The following is a 14,450-nucleotide window of genomic DNA, read 5'->3' as shown; positions in this document are numbered from 1 at the left end:
GATGTCAGTTCTAGAAATCACTGGAGAAGCGAAGATTTATAGAACATTCTGCCCCACAGGATGAATGAGCGCAGTGCTGACTCGTTCTTATCAGGCAAATATGCCATTTCCTGCCTACTGTGAAAACACTGACTGATAAATATTTTGTAGTCTGTCACGAGACACTTAACTTTGGGTTCTTGTGGGCATTGAATGTTATTACCTTTTGTTCTGTCCTGTTCTGTGTTTGATAAATACTCCTTGTAGAGGTTGTAAATGAAAGAAGCCCCTGTGGTTAAAAGGCAGCTCTATCAACAAAGTTTTTTATTCGAAAAAAAAAGAGGTTGGCAGCCTTAAATTACACTCCAAAACAGCTTCTAAATAAAATACTTATGGTCAGTATCAAACATACACAGCCTTGTTCCATATCCACTGAGGAGGCTGAGGTGAGTCCAATGATAAACGGATCTTCATCACCATGTTAGTAATCTTCACATAATATCAACCTAGATTGGACCAGACAGCTGAAATTAGTTCACTTAGTTAATTAGTTAAATTTGTAAAAAAATAAATTAAAGTCTCCAAAATGCTAAATAAAAATTAAAAAAACCTACTTCCATATTAGCAATTTAAGCTACTTCGCAAATGTTGTGTGTGCGTTGACCTGAAATGTCAGAGTACAAAACAAAAGTTACTTCGTCATTAAGTCAAGAAACATTTGATTTGCTATCATAAATGCTCCCAGCTATTTCAGACTGATGTTTTCTGAATGTTCAATATAAAGGATTTGGAGAGTTCAAAGTTCCAGACCATCCATAAGGCTTTGGCACCATCTTATGGTCATAGGATGGAAATCGCTTAGACTTCAGCGAGATAAGAACACAATGAGATACTCTGCAAGACCCACAGAAGTCTGACTCAGGTGTGAATAATAACTAACTTTTTAACTTATAAAGTAGGGATGTAACTAAGAAATATTAAATATCAATTAGATATTAGAGATAGATATTAAATGCAGAGTGCAATTGTGCCAAACATTTATTCAGTTTTTACTTGTTTGTAAGCTCCAACAATACATTAAGAGATTTTAACCTAACCATAAATCAAGTGAAAACTAGACCTTATTTGAGGATTGTTATAACCAATTACTCTGATTCATTTGTTTTACTCAAATAATTCATTCTTTTTTAAAAAAAAAAAAGAATCAAGAGCATCAAATGTAAACTTTAAATGTTTGGAACTGGTATTTGTATTGAATAATGTGATAGAAGACTGTACAGACTACAGAGAATAATACTGCCTTCTGTTTAAAAAAACAAACAAGGATGACATTTAAAAAAAATAAAAAAAGGCCACTCCCTTCAGATAAGAGGTTTTCTCTGGATCCATCAGCTGTCAGGTAGCACACGGTCAGACGAGTACACGGGCACACAGTCCCTTACACTGACTTCCCGTCTTTTTTCCCCTGCTTACATCAGCACCACTTCGAGACTCGCCATCAAACACACGTCATCGCCACGGATCACCACATCCCCAAATCAGATAAGAGGTCTTAATGACGGCAGAGAGAACATGGATAACTTAAGAGAAGAAAGATATGCCCAGGGACAGCAAATTGAATTTCTTCCACAAAACCTGCATTCATATATTTTTTTCCCCCCTGAAATGCGTTACGTGAGTTTCTGAGGATAGCATCTCCTGGCATCCTGCTTCTCAGGGCTGGATTTTCCTAGAAAGGGGCCCAGACGTCACTAGGGGGAGTCTCCTCAACAGCAGAGGAGCATGTCATTCAAGAAACTCCACCCCCTCTCCAAAATCATAATAATAACAAATTAAAGTTCCTGAAATTACATTTAGGGCAGCTAAGTTGTCTTTCCAGACACAAACTAGAGTACATACTTCAAGAGTTTCCAGCTCAGAATCCACAGAGCATTCCTTCTGTGTGCATGTGTGTGTGTGAGCGTGTGTGCGTGTGTGTGCGTGTGTGCGTGTGTTCGTGTGTGCGTGTGTGCGTGTGTGTGCGCCACTGACAGATGGGAGGTGCACTGTTAATACCACACTCTGTAAAGACTACCAGATGTTTGGGAGCCGCTCTCCAGCCCTATGCCAGCCCCCCTTTCACAACACACTACGCCACAGCGAAAACAGTCAGAGAGAGAGAGAGACAGAGAGAGAGAGAGAGAGAGAGACAGAGAGAGAGAGAGAGAAAGAGAGAGAGAAGACTGAGTAACAGAGCAAGCTAGAGAGAACTTAATGGACAGAGGGGTAGGAGAGAGGAGAGGTAAACATGCAAAGGGTCAGAGGGAGAGATGGAGAGTGAGTGAAGGAGAGAGAGAGGACAGAAGATTGGAGGAGAGAAAGAAGAGGTAAACAAAGAGTGTAAGGGAAGGAAGGAGAGCAAAAGAGAGAGGGAGAGGGAGAGAGAGAAAGCAGGACGAAAGAACAGCATGAGCGTGAACACAACAGTGAAAAACAAGAGCAAGGGAGAGGCTGTCCTCGACTGAACCAACAGGTCAATGGGTTCGCCCGTTCCAGGACTACACGTCAAAATAGGAACCAATACCAGGCATGGAGTGCCATCACACGGACCGGACTAAACCAAACCAAGCCCCCCCTCCATCTACACACACACACACACACACACACACACACACACACACACACACACACCCCTGCCTGAGTGCACCCACATCGTGTACATTGAGTACTGTGACGCACTTACACAGATAAGTGCAAAAACATACACATTCTCACACACTCACGCACACTCACACTAACTCACACACACCCACACACCCACACACACACAGGCAGACAGGTGGAGGAGAAAACGTGGTTTCTTACCAGGTACAGCAGGAACATGTGGAAAGTAGTCCCCAGTCCTAGCGACGGCAAAGTGAGCCTAGCCAGCCTAGCCAGCAGACACACCACAGAAACGTCTCCTCCAGGTAGAGTACATACTGCAGGTGGGAGGGGGCAGGGCACACACACATGGAGGAGGGAAGGAAGGTGTGTGTGGTCTGCCAGAGAGCTGGAGATAAGCACTGATAGCAACCACCACAGAAGGCAGAGGAAGGGGCTAAGTCATGTGGGCAAGAAAAAGACAGAGCTCTCTGAGCGAGGGGGAGAGAGAGAGAGAGAGAGGGAGAGAGAGAGAGACAGGCACAGAAAAGGAGGACAGTGAAAGTGAAAGAGAAAAGAGAGAGCAAGAGGAAGAGGAGAGAGTGGCTAAGCTGTGTGTGCAAGTGTGTGCAAGCATGTGTGGGAGTCGCTGTCTGCCGCTACGTGTTTAAAGCAGCGAGGCGCAGGGGTAACAGAGTTCAGAGCTGTGAGAGAATAAGAGTGTTATTCTCATCCAGCCAGCCAGCTCTTACACAACAACACAGCAAGGACAGCCAGTCCCCTCTCTCTCTCTCTCTATCACTTTCTCCATTTCTTCATCTTTGCTCGCTCGCTCTCTCTCTCTCTCTCTCACTCTCCCTTCCTCCCTCCCTTTCCTCTTCAGCTCTGTTTGTCTCTCTTCACCAATTTCCCCCTCTAATCTCTTGCTCTATCTCTTCGCTCTGTGGTAGGGAGCAGGTTCTTTTTCATCAGCAAAATGTACAAAATGTCTCCATTATGAGAGCCTTTCAAGGGGCTCCTTAGGTGTTTTTTTCTTTTCCTACACTGCCTCTTCCCCCTCCTCCAGGGTGAGGGATGGGGGGTGGGGGTTGAGGGTGAGGGGCGAATGCAAAGAGCATGTGCAGTCCCTCACACCTCCACTATGCCAACGTGCCTGAGGGCCCTGTGGGCACGGATGGTTGCATCCATAAGCACTGGGCATGGCCTTCCTGATCAGTCACCACACTTGTCATCATCACCTCTTTTTCAGTCCAACGTGCCAAGAGAACTCCTCCAGTGCCCAACAGTCATTTAGTTCTAGAAGGCAACTGGAGGCTAAGGTTAGTCTACACTGATACATGAGTTGACTGATTGATGCATTCATTAAAATGACTGAAACAAATGGAACTCTCAGGGCTAGGGGTCTAATGTGATCTATATCAGGATTTCTCTACTACTACGACCCACTTTCTGGTATAGCAGTCATCCATGACCCACTAAGGGGGGGGGGGGGGGGGGGATAAAGAAAGAAATAACTAATGCCTCTTCAGACCTAGGCTACAGTACATGCTAATTATAACTCATTTCATAAAAAATACACTTTTAATCATTGGCAGACTATGAGGCAAACTGATTTGATTTTTTAATGTGACACTTGAGACTGCTGCTCTGAAAGGATGATGATATCCAGACGCAGTGAAATTGGGGAAGTAGGGCTAGTGTGTGTGTGTGTGTGTGTGTGTGTGTGTGTGTGTGTGTGTGTGTGTGTGTGTGTGTGTGTGTGTGTGTGTGTGTGTGTCTGTGTGTGTGTGTGTGCGTGTGTGTGTGTGGGTGGGTGGGTGTATGTGTGTGTGTGTGTGTGTGTGACCATGTCCAAAAGCTAAAGCTGAAAGCTAAAATGACAGCTAAAAAATGGCATTCGAAAGATACGGAAACAATGATTTGACATACACAACATTTGAAAATACAATATACAATATAATAGATTTGACAATAGAGGTCACTGTTGTCCAAATATTGCAATGCGTTTTGTGAAGTTCACCTACAGGCTGCCCTGGCAACCCCAATTCTGTATTTCTGGGGCAATGGGCAATGAGAACCTATAACAGAGAGTCTTGTGACCCCCTACAGAATGACCCCCTGGTTGAGAAAATGTGATCTACATCTGCAGAAAGTGTCTTTTGAAATCTCCCCTGACCTGCTAATGTGCGTTAGATGGAGTAGAGAACGGAGAGGAGGACCAAAGGGAGAAGGAACATTGCAGAAAGCCTCCACTACCATAACCTGGCATGAAGAGGAAATGGAAAGATCCAGAAAGAAAGCAAGAAAGAAAGAAGAAAAGGAAGATAAAAACATAGATAAGACACAAAGCATTGGGGGATTTTACCATGCTAACCGCACACTGTTAAAGTGTCCATCTGAAGAGAAGTTAGCTAAGCCTTTGATCCCAAATAACCACATTAAAGGCTTTCCCCCCTCCTTCACACTCTCCATGGTCTTTAGCAGATGGTTTGACGGACTTCCAAAGAGCGCGGGTCGGCCCAAGCATGAGACAATGAACAATAGATCCATGTCAGAAAAAAATCCACCCATGTGCGTGCAGTGCATACAGATTTACAGGACCTAGATATCAGGACATTTTATCTAAATGTCAGAACAGTAATTCCAGCCATTCATCTCCTTGATGATAAAAAAAGGAAAGAGATCAAACCAAGCATCAAAGATTTAAGGGGGGAAGTCACTCCACTCATAGCAGACTTGAAAAGAAGCAGTCAGACGTATTAAGCCACGTGTGTAGCTGTGAGAGCACATAATGTGACGGGTACATGGAGTTCCTCATATCAGCAAGAGCTATCACCGTTCTGTGGCCTCTGCGTAGACAAGAGGACCCTTCAGACACTCACTCACACACACACACACACACACACACACACACACACACACACACACACACACACACACACACACACCCACACACCCACACACCCACACACACACACCCACACACACAAAGACACCACACACTTCTACGCATACGTTCTGTACATAGCAATGTTGGAGGCTCACCACATCCGCTGGTGATTTCTAAAACAAAAACAAACATGCTGTTCCCCCTCATAAAACCACGATAGGCTAAAGAGCTGCAGATGATCTGTTTGCGTGAGACATTTGTGTCAACAGAGGCTAATAACGGGCAAAGTGAATCAGATAGCGAGGTTGGACTGAGATAACTTTGCCGTTTAGTCATTTTGAGAACACTTCGAAACACGTCAAACCACTCACACTTCGTTTTCATTTTGGACATGTGTATGTCGGTGGCTCTGTGTGAGCCAAAGACTCAATCATATTCCTAACCCAAGCACAAGACCTTTTTTCCACAGTAAAAAAAGTGTTAATATTTTCAATCTGAAAACCTTCCAGTCTAAATATGTTCAAATCAAAAGCCTAAACACATGAAAAAGTACCAGGAAAGGGTGCCAAGACAGGGGTGTTTGTGATGGCTTCTGTGCAAGTCTGATTCACAAGGCTGTGTCTGCTGTGTCGTTCTCTGTGTAGACTCGCACTGCGTGCCACACATTCAGCTCACAGGAGTGCCAGGGTCATGGTTTTTTCCCCATGAATGCCAAGGCTAGACGTGTTGCTTCTGAAATGTCAGCCACAATGGGGGGTGGGTGGACCAGAAGGACTTGTCTTGTCTTTACCCGTCTGTGGTCTGCGACCTGTCTGTGTTGGTCGAATTCCATCAAACAATTTATGGACTATTACCATTTATTTGTTTGCTTGTTTGCATTAACCTGTTTGTTTAGCAAAAGAGGCGTCCACATATTTTACTCTCTCTCTCTCTCTCTCTCTCCCTCCCTCTCTCTCCCACTCTCTCCCTCTCTCTCTCCCGCTCGCTCGCCCTCTCTTTCTCCCTCTCTCTCTCTGTGTGTGTGTGTGTGTGTGTGTGTGTGTGTGTGTGTATGTGAAACCCCTTCCTGATCTAAAGTGAAAGGAGAAGAACACACTCACTCAGGCTCACCTCCACTGTCCGGCGCTTGAGGGTGATGAGGGCCCCCGGGAGGAAGGAGTTCAGGATGAAACGGGGGCTCCTCCTCCTCCTCCTCCTCCACAGCGCCAACGCAGGCACTCCTCCTGGACACGCCGCCTCAGCTCTCTGGGCACCACACAGTCTACAGACCCACAGAAAAAAGCACAGGCTTTCATCAGAGAATGAGAGACAGTAAGGGGCAAGGGTATGTATGCAAACAAGACATGCAGAGCAGTGGAGATGCAAAAACATGCATAGACAAGCACAGGGCCAAGCAATGGCAAAGAGGAGCAGTGTATTCTACACCCATACCAGCATCACCATAGGACCACAGATAGACCGATACATGCACAAAACAATGCATGACGCATGATAAGACTTACTTAATCTACAGTGAAATGCACATATTAAAATGCATGACGCATGATAAGAACTACTTAATCTACAGTGAAATGCACATATTAAAATGCATGACACATGATAAGAACTACTAAATCTACAGTGAAATGCACATATAACAATGCATGACGCATGATAAGAACTACTAAATCTACAGTGAAATGCACATATAACAATGCATGACGCATGATTAGAACTACTAAATCTACAGTGAAATGCACATATTACAATGTTACAATGCATGACGCATGATAAGAACTACTAAATCTACTGTGAAATGCACATATTACAATGCAATGTGCATGATGAGAACTACTAAATCTACCGTGAAATGCACATATTATAATGACGGCTTTAAATGTTCCATGCCCAAGAGTGTCACATCCTAATGAGGGCGTGGGTAGATAATGTGCCAGTGTTGTGTGCACATGAGAGCACTGTACAGGGGAGCACAGCCAAAACTCAATAGTTTCAGGTCTCTATCGCCGTCTGCCAAAAGTCAAACCGCTGATTTTAAACCTACCTGACAGTCAAAATCCACTGCCCACACAATCACTGACAACTAGCTTTGGGATAATTGGAGGGTGTGTGCAGGAGGGATTTTTGCCCCAGATTCCTCATGGGGAGAGAGAAAAAGAACTAGAAGGTGTAGGCCTACCAGACATCGACATACCTTAAAGAACGATGTCAGCGGACTTCCCGTTGTGCTGCTTCTTGGCTCCATGACGACGACGCTGTGGGAGAGTGCTGTCTGCTCTGTTGGCGGCCATGTCATTAGGTAGTTTCAGGATCAGACGAGGGAGGTGAGAGGACTGAGAGTCTAATGCCGGCTACCCTAATGTTGAAAAGAGAGAGTCAGGAAAGGAGGAAAGGGCAGAGAGAAGAAAGAGAGAGAGAGAGAGAGAGAGAGAGAGAGAGTAGCAGACACACCTATGAGAGAGTGTCCTTTTATTTCCTTCCAGTCACCACATTCATCACTATCTCTCACACCCTGCTGGAAGCTTCCCTCCTTCCCTCCCTCCCTCCCACCTTCCATTCCACCTTCCCTCCCTCCCTTCCTCCCTATTCCCTCTATTACAGGCAAATGCCCTGTTCTCCCTGCAGTCCCTGAGGCTCTGTTGAGATGCACAGATGACTGGTAACCTAATCGCACCAGTGCGTGACCCTCCACGACCCTCTTGCCTCCTGTCACGACCGAGCCTGCCAAGATCTCAGGAAAGGCCGCCTCCACACGGCCTGGAAGCCTTTAGCCATCATAAACACAGGGCGTGCTTAAAGTTAATGTTTAAGTTATATCACCTGTTGATGGGAAATATATCTACTACCATTCTTTCTCCTCAACGCCTAATAAAGAAGGATTAAACAACTTGGAGAAGGTGAAATACTACAGAATCACAGCTTATCTACGGTGGGTGAAATAAATAGTGAGGAGAGGGAGTGCTTGCATAGTCGCTATTTGCTTTTTAATTATTGTTAAAATAGCTCACACTTCTCTGGTTGTGTTTACTGTGTTTAAACACGTAGATGATCACTGCTTTTAATATGAATAGTTACTCATAAAAGCATGTGTCCACAATATGTGTCCCTACAAGTGATCCACAAAGCACAGAATTCCAGAAAGTTCTTCTGTACTTGTGCATGGCAGACAGAACTAATAGAAAGGAGACCTAACACTTTCAGCCTAGTAACTCACAAACCTGCTAAAACAACAAACATTTAGTTTTGGAACAGAACACAGCAAACGATACAGCATCTGGCTGCGTGGCCTGTATAGGCCTACTTTATGCTGACCAAGGCCTCGTTTCCCGATAACGACGTACCTTAACGGCCTACGTGGATTTTGGCGACATCGTAGACTCATCATAGCCGTAAGTGCGGCATCGGGAAACCGCTCTGCAAGGATCCCTCTTACGACCGATTTCAAGTCCTTTTTAGCGTTCGGGAAACTAGGCCCAAGATGGTTATCCTAGATGGTCACCATGACAACAGTTCCAGAACACTGTCGAGTCCAATCCCTCGTGTCTATCAGACCTGCCTCTATTCCCTCTCTGAGTGTCATGTAAAGCATGTACACGCACCTCGCCATCTGCTTATTAGGACAGTGTCCGACACTTGGGCCTAATCCCCCCCCACCCCACCAAGGTTGTTATAGTTTTGCATTTTTCACTAGTTTTTATTTGTATTTCGTTTTTACTTTTTGTTTTCAGTTTAAATTCGTTTTTAAAGCGGATTTGCTAGTTTATTTTTCGATCACTTTGAACCCAAGACTGCTTTTTATTGGTGAGCTGATTTTTATAAATTAAACTTAAATTGCAGCTAACGTTTGTGTTTCCTGGTTGCAATGGTAATCTAGTTTGCTACGCTGGCTAAGGACATTAACTTAAACATTTTAAATGGAAGAGTTCAATTTGCATGAAATGATATCTAGCTGATGTTATAGTCTCCTCAAATTAACTCTTAAAATTATAATGGAAAAGGTAGAAACCCTCAGAGTGCCTGTGCAACTTCGTATAAAAGAGTTCATATTTACGAGTGCATATTTACACATTAAAGTAGCATTCCGGATCAATTGCTAATCGCTTACGATATGCTAGCGGCTTAAACTAACGAAATATCTTGAAATGTGCTGACTTTGACATTATGGCAAACTAGTTAGTCAACAACTGCCCTACCACAGTCAAACATCAAGCAAGTGCAACACAAGACAAAGAAAGAAGGCAAATAAGCTAATTACTAGTTCGGCAGACAGTTAAAGCCGGGCAGCTTCAGGAATTCCTACATTTAGCAGTAATATGCCTATGGACCCTGGTATGGCAATGGCACGGTGGCGAATCTCCATATTAAAAGTCATCGTAGTGCCCCAATTTTTTTCAAGCTGTTATATTAAGGTAAAACTGCTTATCCTAAACCTAATCCTAAAGAACAATTGTTGCATAATGCTTCTTTAACACGAGTTCATCACAAGCTGGCAGCTGCGCACTGTATGTACCTCACCTATGTGTGTGTAAAATAATGCTTATATGAATTAGGATTTAAGATACTCTATTGGATGCTGGTAGGATTTAAGATACTCTACTCTATTGGGTTTATATATTTGTAAATTTGGTGCCTCACCAGCCACAAACCTCACTGCACGTCACTGTTATCCCAAATAGGACTCCGCCATGATTCCAGGCGAGGGGCGCGTACTAAAAGTGGGACAGAGGAAGATAGACTTCGAATATGTATGAAATAAATTGACATCTATGAATACATTGACAAAGACAAAAACTAAAGACATTGGGCCTCATTCTCGAACATTTTCTGAAGTTTCTTCTGAAATGTTTCTTACGGACTTCGGAAAAACATCTTTAAAAAAAGACCTCTGCCAAATCTATGAACGCTTGAAAATGTGTACCTATGCAGCAGAAGTGTTCTGAGCTGTGATCCCCCAGAAGATTTTTATTAAATTGAAAGTGTGTTCTCGTGCACCTGGATTTGCACATACACGCCCCGCCTGCTCCTTATAAGGGCACGCAACCGTAGTGACGTGTGCAGTCGGAATCGACTGAATCTACACGAAAGCAACTCGTAAACGAGTCATGTCAAAGCGGAACGCGAGCACCGTTCGAGTAAACGCAGATCTAACTTCACCGGCGCAGAGGTGGAGGTACTGTTGCAGGATGTAGATGTGTCCATTCTATTCCACTATAGCAACGCGATTAAGTTTAGTGGTTATTTATTTATTCACTTACATTTGTAGTGTTCGTGTAGACCTTTTTTTATTTTCGGACATCACAATGCCTCTTAGAATCATGACTATAAATGTGAAACATAATTGTTAATGATACAAATATTCTCGTGTTTATTATCATGATAATTATTTTAATCCAAGGATGTTTATAGAGTTGATGTGAACGCATTCACCAACGATTTCTCACAAATTCAGCCCTTAACACTTCTAACACGGAGAGTTTTCTTAAATGCAATTCCTCAAAAAACCACAAGATGGCATTTGAGAAAACTCCGGACGATTTACGACTGCTATTTCGCATTCTGAAAGACTTCTGAAGTTCAGAACAAATTCCAGATGAGAAAACTTTCATGAATGCCAAATGTTTTCTTAAATCTACCGGAAGTGGAGTTCAGAAGAAATTCCTTTTTAAATTTGTCTCAACTGCATTCGAGAATGAGTCCCATTTTCTCTATAATTCTATTTTATTTAAGTCAGTTCTGTAAAGACACAATAGAGTTCCAGTTAGTTATCGTTTTTTTTTTTTATAAACCCTCGTTTTTATTTTTGTTTCAGTTAACGAAAAAAATAAATCACACCTAGTTTTAGTTTTTTATTAGTTTTCGTTAACGATAACAACCTCGCACCCCACCCCCTCAAATCAAACACCAGCACCCCACACACGAGAAAGAGAGAGCGAGAGAGCTCTGGAGTTCGGTTTCTTATCTCCAACACATCATCTGGCCCGGAGGATAAAGCTAAAAGATCCATGGGAGTTCATTGCGAGCTCTGGTTACTGACTGCCAGGCTGACACGGGAGAGGCAGGACAGTAGCAGGAGCAGCCGCCTCCTCCTGGATGCTCATCAAACGGGACAGCATGCTATGATGCCCCATATATGACGGCTAAAGATAGGGCCGGGGGCCCCTAGGGGGCGGCCTTCCTGATGAAAAGGCTGAAGGTATATTATTCATACAGGGGAAAAATGGGACACATTCAGACGAAGCAAGAATGAGCTTGGATCATCATTAATCACATGGAGGGGTTTGAATAGACAAATAAAAAAAAATGAGGTAGATCCTTTCTGAAGCTGTCCATGCGCGTGAACAGTAAGCACTGCACACACATTAGTGAGAGTTATGGTGACCATTATGTGTCTTTATAGCCACTGCATGAAACTGAATACCCATTTTGGTCAAAAAACTATAACTCAATCAAAGCAGTAACTAAACATTTGTAATGTTTTATCTTTAGTTTCCATGATGATAAGGCATGAAAACACTAAAAAGCACTGACATGTGGGAGGTAAGCATGGTAGCCTGCTGCATAATCCTACAGTTGAATAATTTCAAGATGGGGGTCACAGACAGGGAACATTTATGTAACAGGGAGAAATTGGAGAGGGGGAAAAACTTCTTTGTGTGTCCCTTTAAAAAGCAAGAGATGTCCTGGCTATTTCTCTTCTATGAATAGAGTATATTTTTCAAAAAAATAAAAGCACCAAGGATTATAAGTTCCAAAACATGATTTTGATCTTAGGCTAATTAACTTTACTTGTTGGTCTGAACATTGTCTACCTGCCCCACTACGTGACACAATTTAGTGGTTAATTTTGACAATTACCAAAATGTCTTACTCTTAATAGAGCATTCACAGACACAAATCGTCAGGGAAAGGGTACATTTTCTGTGGCCTCCACTGGCATTTGTTTGTGTCACGATGAAGACTGAATTTTAAATCAGTTAGAGCAGGGGTTGGTGAGTCCAGGAACTATTGCGCAACAGCAACTCTGTCATAAACAACCCTGAACCACGAGGTACACTGGATACATAGACAAAATTAAAGTAATAAAAGTACTTAGAATTGCTAAATACTATCCTTGCTGCGTGGAAATGTATGTAATGTAATACAATGTCTTGCCATTTTTTGATGAATATAGAACGCCTACAACGCAAGCTCAAGCGAGATAAATACTGTACTGCACCGTTGCATTGGAACATTACTGTTGACCACATTTCTCCTAGAAATAATAGCCTAAAGCAACACCATTTCGTGTTGCAATGACATAGATTCCACTAACATGAATGCACAGCGCACTTACTCTGTAGACACCTTACCTTTGCTGTGTAAACCACCAAGCAAAACAGTTGCAAAGAAACATGTGCCTCAAGACCAAAGGCTGGGTTCTGATGAATGCAAAGAGATTCTGCAGGTGTCTCAAGCAGCTAAATAGAGCAAACTAAAATCCTTTGCATCGAACTCGGTGCGAGGGGTACGAGCAAGGAAAGTGCGCAACATGGAAAGGGGGCGGGTACAAGTGGCAAAAATAGTGAGCTATACCCATTCTCTGCTGAAGACAGAAAAATAGCCAATTAAATGATATCATTAAATCAAGTAGCGTACGTATCCCAAAACATTTATCACATACTCAACATAATTTTCTAGAGAAGTCTGTATCCTAACATGAGCCCATAATTCTAGAATATCAAAGGTGAGTAGACTATATATATTGTTTTGGAATAGAAATCCCGCCCCTTTGAGCGTTCGGTTTGTTGGACTGAGGTCACTGAGTTTGAAATCCCTACTTTGGAGCGCTCTCTTCTGTTCTGTCAATCTCAGTTCCGTGCACGCCCCCAATTCTTCAAAAATCTCCTCAGATAATAGCTTAGATAAAGCTATGCACCGTCAATTGAAAACACAATATAGCTAGCCAAATAACTGATTTCCCTTGGTATTCCCTGCTTTCAAGACACGATCTGAAAATAACTTTAATAACGCGTCAAGTAACGTAGTAGTTTGTGTGCTCTTGAGCTTGGGTTGTTTTGTCTTTCATTTTTCAGAATAGACCATTAGTTTACAGTCCGGTCAATTAGCAGTAAATTCGTCAGTTTACGTGGATTAGGCTACGTTTTAATTTACTCAACCACATCCACAACCACACAATAATTTGAGGTAATGTTCTTTGTAGATGCACAGTGGTCCACAAATGCCAAGCTGGCTATATACCTAATAGTCTGACTCGAAGGTGTCAGCCACCGTCAAGTTAAAATGGTGTATTGTGGTCAACTCTGTGGGCCTTGGCTGGTCCCCAAACACCCCCAATTTTCTAGCATGATCAAACTCATCGTTAATATATACATATTTGTAGGCCTTGACCAGGGCCTCAGTAGGCCTGCAAAGCAAAATCTAGATGAACCAGAGTCCTTTTTGGAAATAAGTGATGTGAACAGATTCAGTTCAAATTGGGTTGTTTGGCAGCCATAATCACCATGTCTTGCTTGGACAAAGAAAAAGGCAGCATTTGATGAACAAAACCCCATGACAACTGTGGGCAACAACTTGTGGGTGACTATTTTAGTAATCTATTAATTTTTCTAGCAGGCAGTGGCTCATGAAACATTGTTTGAATAAAGGGATTAATGTATTCCACTAAATATCAGTACATTCAGGATGCAATTTCATGAAGTCAGTCAAAAACAGAAGCCTTCAAGACATTTTCTACAGGACAATGATTCAAACTGAACCATGGAGTACATCAAAAGCATATTAGCTTTTGGATGTCTGCAGTCCAAAATCTAAAACAGGATAGAAAATGTGTGGGTAATTTGCAAACATGTGCATGCAAGACACTAAACGTGGATGAGAATTCATTCATGAGTGGGTGAAAAAGTATTTTCTGTTTAGATGGAGGGTTTTGGGAACATAATGTTGAGTTTAAAAATACTGCAAA

At 42.8% G+C, this 14,450-nt stretch overlaps 1 long non-coding RNA gene across 1 annotated transcript; it reads right to left on the bottom strand.

The window, feature by feature from the left end:
- Nucleotides 1-6,607: 6,607 nt before the first annotated feature.
- On the bottom strand, nt 6,608-13,077 carry LOC308375392. Its single transcript, XR_013968893.1, has 3 exons — nt 12,838-13,077; nt 7,683-7,844; nt 6,608-6,752 (listed from the first exon to the last, which is right to left on the bottom strand). It is a non-coding gene; the product is annotated as an uncharacterized lncRNA (long non-coding RNA).
- Between the last annotated feature and the right edge of the window lie 1,373 nt (nt 13,078-14,450).

The sequence above is a fragment of the Sprattus sprattus genome, assembly GCF_963457725.1.
Source record: "Sprattus sprattus genome assembly, chromosome: 1".
Taxonomy (NCBI): Eukaryota; Metazoa; Chordata; class Actinopteri; order Clupeiformes; family Clupeidae; genus Sprattus; species Sprattus sprattus.
The sequence above is the reverse complement of the archived record's forward strand: the minus strand, read 5'-3'. Positions and strand labels throughout refer to the sequence as shown.